Here is a 7,429-nt window from a genome sequence, read left to right as displayed (position 1 = left end):
CTGTTGGTGGTGGTGCTGTTGGTGGTGGTGCTGTTGGTGGTGGTGGTGCTGATGGTGGTGGTGCTGTTGGTGGTGGTGGTGCTGCTGATGGTGGTGGTGCTGATGGTGGTGGTGATGGTGGTGGTGGTGCTGCTGTTGGTGGTGGTGCTGTTGGTGGTGGTGCTGTTGGTGGTGGTGGTGCTGATGGTGGTGGTGGTGCTGCTGCTGGTGGTGGTGCTGTTGGTGGTGGTGCTGTTGGTGGTGGTGGTGCTGTTGGTGGTGGTGGTGGTGCTGATGGTGGTGGTGCTGATGGTGGTGGTGCTGATGGTGGTGGTGCTGATGGTGGTGGTGCTGATGGTGGTGGTGCTGATGGTGGTGGTGCTGATGGTGGTGGTGCTGATGGTGGTGGTGCTGATGGTGGTGGTGCTGTTGGTGGTGGTGGTGCTGCTGGTGGTGGTGCTGATGGTGGTGGTGGTGGTGATGGTGGTGCTGCTGCTGGTGGTGGTGCTGTTGGTGGTGGTGGTGCTGATGGTGGTGGTGGTGGTGGTGGTGATGATGATGGTGGTGGTGGTGGTGCTGCTGCTGGTGGTGGTGCTGTTGGTGGTGGTGGTGCTGTTGGTGGTGGTGGTGCTGTTGGTGGTGGTGGTGCTGTTGGTGGTGGTGGTGGTGGTGGTGGTGATGGTGGTGGTGGTGCTGATGGTGGTGGTGGTGGTGCTGCTGGTGCTGCTGCTGGTGGTGGTGCTGATGGTGGTGCTGATGGTGGTGGTGCTGCTGCTGGTGGTGCTGCTGCTGGTGGTGGTGCTGTTGGTGGTGGTGCTGATGGTGGTGGTGGTGCTGATGGTGGTGGTGCTGATGGTGGTGGTGGTGCTGATGGTGGTGGTGCTGATGGTGGTGCTGCTGCTGCTGGTGGTGCTGCTGCTGCTGGTGGTGGTGCTGTTGGTGGTGGTGCTGATGGTGGTGGTGCTGATGGTGGTGCTGATGATGGTGGTGGTGCTGATGGTGGTGCTGATGGTGGTGGTGCTGCTGCTGGTGGTGGTGCTGATGGTGGTGGTGGTGGTGGTGGTGCTGATGGTGGTGGTGGTGCTGATGGTGGTGCTGCTGGTGGTGGTGGTGGTGGTGGTGCTGCTGGTGGTGCTGGTGGTGGTGGTGGTGGTTCTGGTGGTGGTGCTGTTGGTGTTGGTTCTGGTGGTGGTGTTGGTTCTGGTGGTGGTGGTGGTGGTGGTGCTGGTGGTGCTGGTGGTGCTGGTGGTGCTGGTGGTGCTGGTGGTGCTGGTGGTGCTGGTGGTGGTGCTGTTGGTGTTGCTGCTGGTGGTGGTGATGGTAGTCGTGGTGATGGTGGTTGCTGGTGGTGGTTGTCCTGTTAGAAGCCACCGGGATACGGACTCCCCACACTGGCCACTAGGTGGCTCATGGTGACCGTGTCGCAGCCACTCCGAAATGAGATGTCAAACGACACACTGCAGAGGGCGGTGGTGTGCTGTAGGTGGTGGTGGTGGTGTCGGTGTCTGTGGTGGCTGCAGTTACGGTGGTGGCGGTGGCTGTGTGGGTGGCGGTGGTGGTGGTGTCGGTGGTGGCTGCAATTACGGTGGTGGTGGTGGCTGTGTGGGTGGCGGTGGCGGTGGTGGTGTCGGTGGTGGCTGCAGTTACGGTGGTGGCGGTGGCTGTGTGGGTGGCGGTGGTGGTGTAGGTGGTGGTGGTGGTGTCGGTGGTGGCTGCAATTACGGTGGTGGTTGTGGCGGTGGCTGTGTGGGTGGCGGTTGTGCTGTAGGTGGTGGTTGTGGTGGTATCGGTGGTGGTGGTGGCGGCAGTTACGGTGGTGGTGGCTGTGTGGGTGGCGGTGGTGGTGTCGGTGGTGGCTGCAGTTACGGTGGTGGTGGTGGCTGTGTGGGTGGCGGTGGTGGTGTCGGTGGTGGCTGCAGTTACGGTGGTGGTGGTGGCTGTGTGGGTGGCGGTGGTGGTGTCGGTGGTGGCTGCAGTTACGGTGGTGGCGGTGGCAGTTTGGGTGGTGGTGTCGGTGGTGGCTGCAGTTACGGTGGTGGTTGTGGCGGTGGCTGTGTGGGTGGCGGTTGTGGTGTAGGTGGTGGTGGTGGCTGTGTGGGTGGCGGTGGCAGTGGTGGTGTCGGTGGTGGCTGCAGTTACGGTGGTAGTTGTGGTGGTGGCTGTGTGGGTATCGGCGGTGGTGTCATCTGTGGTGGCGGCTGTGGTGGGGGTTATTGCACTATGCTACGAACCCGGCGACCCGAGTTCGATTCCCACTCACGGCCGACACCAGTGACGATTATCTGAACTGGTCCTGAGCCTTCCCTAGGTGGACTCGGTCTCAAGTAGGTGCCTGGTGCGGTGTGTAAACATCGCCACTGGGGAGACAAAGGCGGCCAGGTGTGGTGCTGGCCACCCACCCCCCCCCCCCCTCGTGTGCCGAGCCGGCCTTCATAGGTGCCACTAGCTAACAGCACTTGCCCCGACAGTCTGTTAGAGCTACACGAGGTGGTTCTTTGTCTTTGTGTGTGTGTCCAGGGTCCAGAGGTGACTGGAACACCGTTTCAAGACATCAATTGCCAGGTGAGATGCTTAGACATTTAGCCAGCGCAGCTGAGTTAGCTGGGTTGTAGCCCTGGGTGTTGGTGTTTCTCTTTCTTTCTCTCTGGCTCAAGGAGGTTTATAATGGCCGTGTCTGTGTCTGTCTGTGGGTCCATAATGGACGTGTCTGTGTCTGTCTGTGGGTCCATAATGGACGTGTCTGTGTCTGTCTGTGGGTCCATAATGGACGTGTCTGTGTCTGTGGGTCCATAATGTCCGTGTCTGGGTCTGTCTGTGGGTCCATAATGGCCGTGTCTGTGTCTGTGGGTCCATAATGGCCGTGTATGTGTCTGTCTGTGGGTCCATAATGGCCGTGTATGTGTCTGTCTGTGGGTCCATAATGGCCGTGTATGTGTCTGTCTGTGGGTTCATAATGGCCGTGTCTGTGTCTGTCTGTGGGTCAATAATGGACGTGTCTGTGTCTGTGGGTCCATAATGTCCGTGTCTGGGTCTGTCTGTGGGTCCATAATGGCCGTGTCTGTGTCTGTGGGTCCATAATGGCCGTGTATGTGTCTGTCTGTGGGTCCATAATGGCCGTGTATGTGTCTGTCTGTGGGTCCATAATGGCCGTGTATGTGTCTGTCTGTGGGTTCATAATGGCCGTGTCTGTGTCTGTCTGTGGGTCAATAATGGACGTGTCTGTGTCTGTGGGTCCATAATGGCCGTGTCTGTGTCTGTCTGTGGGTCTACAATGGCCGTGTCTGTGTCTGTCTGTGGGTCTACAATGGCCGTGTCTGTGTCTGTCTGTGGGTCTACAATGGCCGTGTCTGGGTCTGTCTGTGGGTCCATAATGGCCGTGTCTGGGTCTGTCTGTGGGTCTACAATGGCTGTGTCTGTGTCTGTCTGTGGGTTCATAATGGCCGTGTCTGGGTCTGTCTGTGGGTTCATAATGGCCGTGTCTGGGTCTGTCTGTGGGTTCATAATGGCCGTGTCTGGGTCTGTCTGTGGGTCCATAATGGCCGTGTCTGTGTCTGTCTGTGGGTCCATAATGTCCGTGTCTGGGTTTGTCTGTGGGTTCATAATGGCCGTGTCTGGGTCTGTCTGTGGGTCCATAATGGCCGTGTCTGTGTCTGTCTGTGGGTCCATAATGGACGTGTCTGGGTCTGTCTGTGGGTCCATAATGGACGTGTCTGGGTCTGTCTGTGGGTCCATAATGTCCGTGTCTGGGTATGTATGTGGGTCCATAATGGCCGTGTCTGTGTCTGTCTGTGGGTCCATAATGGCCGTGTCTGTGTCTGTCTGTGGGTCCATAATGGACGTGTCTGTGTCTGTCTGTGGGTCCATAATGGACGTGTCTGTGTCTGTCTGTGGGTCCATAATGGACGTGTCTGGGTCTGTCTGTGGGTCCATAATGGACGTGTCTGGGTCTGTCTGTGGGTCCATAATGGCCGTGTCTGTGTCTGTCTGTGGGTTCATAATGGATGTGTCTGGGTCTGTCTGTGGGTCCATAATGGACGTGTCTGGGTCTGTCTGTGGGTCCATAATGGACGTGTCTGGGTCTGTCTGTGGGTCCATAATGGATGTGTCTGGGTCTGTCTGTGGGTCCATAATGTCCGTGTCTGGGTCTGTCTGTGGGTCCATAATGGCCGTGTCTGTGTCTGTCTGTGGGTCCATAATGGACGTGTCTGGGTCTGTCTGTGGGTCCATAATGGACGTGTCTGGGTCTGTATGTGGGTCCATAATGTCCGTGTCTGGGTCTGTCTGTGGGTCCATAATGGCCGTGTCTGTGTCTGTCTGTGGGTCCATAATGGACGTGTCTGGGTCTGTCTGTGGGTCCATAATGGACGTGTCTGGGTCTGTATGTGGGTTCATAATGTCCGTGTCTGGGTCTGTCTGTGGGTCCATAATGGCCGTGTCTGTCTGTGGGTCCATAATGGCCGTGTCTGTGTCTGTCTGTGGGTCCATAATGGACGTGTCTGTGTCTGTCTGTGGGTCCATAATGGATGTGTCTGGGTCTGTCTGTGGGTCCATAATGTCCGTGTCTGTGTCTGTCTGTGGGTCCATAATGGATGTGTCTGGGTCTGTCTGTGGGTCCATAATGGCCGTGTCTGTGTCTGTCTGTGGGTCCATAATGGACGTGTCTGTGTCTGTCTGTGGGTCCATAATGGCCGTGTCTGTGTCTGTCTGTGGGTCCATAATGGACGTGTCTGGGTCTGTCTGGGGGTCCATAATGGATGTGTCTGGGTCTGTCTGTGGGTCCATAATGGCCGTGTCTGTGTCTGTATGTGGGTCCATAATGGCCGTGTCTGTGTCTGTCTGTGGGTCCATAATGGCCGTGTCTGTGTCTGTCTGTGGGTCCATAATGGACGTGTCTGGGTCTGTCTGTGGGTCCATAATGGCCGTGTCTGTGTCTGTCTGTGGGTCCATAATGGCCGTGTCTGGGTCTGTGTGTCTATAATGGACGTGTCTGGGTCTGTCTGTGGGTCCACAATGGACGTGTCTGTCTGTGGGTCCATAATGGATGTGTCTGGGTCTGTCTGTGGGTCCATAATGTCCGTGTCTGGGTCTGTCTGTGGGTCCATAATGGACGTGTCTGGGTCTGTCTGTGGGTCCATAATGGCCGTGTCTGTGTCTGTCTGTGGGTCCATAATGGACGTGTCTGGGTCTGTCTGTGGGTCCATAATGTCCGTGTCTGGGTCTGTATGTGGGTCCATAATGGCCGTGTCTGTGTCTGTCTGTGGGTCCATAATGGCCGTGTCTGTGTCTGTCTGTGGGTCCATAATGGACGTGTCTGGGTCTGTCTGTGGGTCCATAATGGACGTGTCTGGGTCTGTCTGTGGGTTCATAATGGCCGTGTCTGTGTCTGTCTGTGGGTCCATAATGGCCGTGTCTGTGTCTGTCTGTGGGTCCATAATGGACGTGTCTGGGTCTGTCTGTGGGTCCATAATGGCCGTGTCTGTGTCTGTCTGTGGGTTCATAATGTCCGTGTCTGTGTCTGTCTGTGGGTCCATAATGGACGTGTCTGTGTCTGTCTGTGGGTTCATAATGTCCGTGTCTGGGTCTGTCTGTGGGTTCATAATGGCCGTGTCTGTGTCTGTCTGTGGGTTCATAATGTCCGTGTCTGTGTCTGTCTGTGGGTCCATAATGGCCGTGTCTGGGTCTGTCTGTGGGTCCATAATGGACGTGTCTGGGTCTGTCTGTGGGTTCATAATGGCCGTGTCTGTGTCTGTCTGTGGGTCCATAATGGCCGTGTCTGGGTCTGTGTGTCTATAATGGACGTGTCTGGGTCTGTCTGTGGGTCCACAATGGACGTGTCTGTCTGTGGGTCCATAATGGATGTGTCTGGGTCTGTCTGTGGGTCCATAATGGATGTGTCTGGGTCTGTCTGTGGGTCCATAATGGATGTGTCTGTGTCTGTCTGTGGGTCCATAATGTCCGTGTCTGGGTCTGTCTGTGGGTCCATAATGGATGTGTCTGGGTCTGTCTGTAGGTCCATAATGTCCGTGTCTGGGTCTGTCTGTGGGTCCATAATGGATGTGTCTGGGTCTGTCTGTGGGTCCATAATGGACGTGTCTGTGTCTGTCTGTGGGTCCATAATGGACGTGTCTGGGTCTGTCTGTGGGTCCATAATGTCCGTGTCTGGGTCTGTCTGTGGGTCCATAATGTCCGTGTCTGGGTCTGTCTGTGGGTCCATAATGGCCGTGTCTGGGTCTGTCTGTGGGTCCATAATGGCCGTGTCTGTGTCTGTCTGTGGGTCCATAATGTCCGTGTCTGGGTCTGTCTGTGGGTCCATAATGGCCGTGTCTGTGTCTGTCTGTGGGTCCATAATGGCCGTGTCTGTGTCTGTCTGTGGGTCCATAATGTCCGTGTCTGGGTCTGTCTGTGGGTCCATAATGGCCGTGTCTGGGTCTGTATGTGGGTCCATAATGGCCGTGTCTGTGTCTGTCTGTGGGTCCATAATGGCCGTGTCTGTGTCTGTCTGTGGGTCCATAATGGACGTGTCTGGGTCTGTCTGTGGGTCCATAATGGCCGTGTCTGTGTCTGTCTGTGGGTCCATAATGGCCGTGTCTGGGTCTGTGTGTCTATAATGGACGTGTCTGGGTCTGTCTGTGGGTCCACAATGGACGTGTCTGTCTGTGGGTCCATAATGGATGTGTCTGGGTCTGTCTGTGGGTCCATAATGTCCGTGTCTGGGTCTGTCTGTGGGTCCATAATGTCCGTGTCTGGGTCTGTCTGTGGGTCCATAATGGACGTGTCTGGGTCTGTCTGTGGGTCCATAATGTCCGTGTCTGGGTCTGTCTGTGGGTCCATAATGTCCGTGTCTGGGTCTGTCTGTGGGTCCATAATGGACGTGTCTGTGTCTGTCTGTGGGTCCATAATGGACGTGTCTGTGTCTGTCTGTGGGTCCATAATGTCCGTGTCTGGGTCTGTCTGTGGGTCCATAATGGACGTGTCTGTGTCTGTCTGTGGGTCCATAATGTCCGTGTCTGGGTCTGTCTGTGGGTCCATAATGGATGTGTCTGGGTCTGTCTGTGGGTCCATAATGTCCGTGTCTGGGTCTGTCTGTGGGTCCATAATGGATGTGTCTGGGTCTGTCTGTGGGTCCATAATGTCCGTGTCTGGGTCTGTCTGTGGGTCCATAATGGATGTGTCTGGGTCTGTCTGTGGGTTCATAATGGCCGTGTCTGTGTCTGTCTGTGGGTCTACAATGGCCGTGTCTGTCTGTGGGTCTACAATGTCCGTGTCTGGGTCTGTCTGTGGGTTCATAATGGCTGTGTCTGGGTCTGTCTGTGGGTCCATAATGGCCGTGTCTGTGTCTGTCTGTGGGTCCATAATGGCCGTGTCTGGGTCTGTCTGTGGGTCCACAATGTCCGTATCTGTGTCTGTCTGTGGGTCCACAATGGCCGTGTCTGGGTCTGTCTGTGGGTCC

At 56.3% G+C, this 7,429-nt stretch overlaps 1 long non-coding RNA gene across 1 annotated transcript in view; it reads left to right on the top strand.

The window, feature by feature from the left end:
* LOC144952794 (uncharacterized) overlaps positions 1–2,564 on the top strand; it is a 29,616-nt gene extending 27,052 nt beyond the window's left edge. The window contains exon 3 of the long non-coding RNA XR_013640695.1: positions 2,497–2,564. This is a non-coding gene — a long non-coding RNA (uncharacterized LOC144952794). The remainder of the gene's footprint in view (positions 1–2,496) is intronic.
* The last annotated feature ends 4,865 nt before the right edge of the window (positions 2,565–7,429 follow it).

Source organism: Lampetra fluviatilis, chromosome 70 (assembly GCF_964198595.1).
Source record: "Lampetra fluviatilis chromosome 70, kcLamFluv1.1, whole genome shotgun sequence".
Classification (NCBI taxonomy): Eukaryota; Metazoa; Chordata; class Hyperoartia; order Petromyzontiformes; family Petromyzontidae; genus Lampetra; species Lampetra fluviatilis.
Note: the sequence above shows the minus strand (reverse complement) of the source record. Positions and strands in the feature narration are given on the sequence as shown.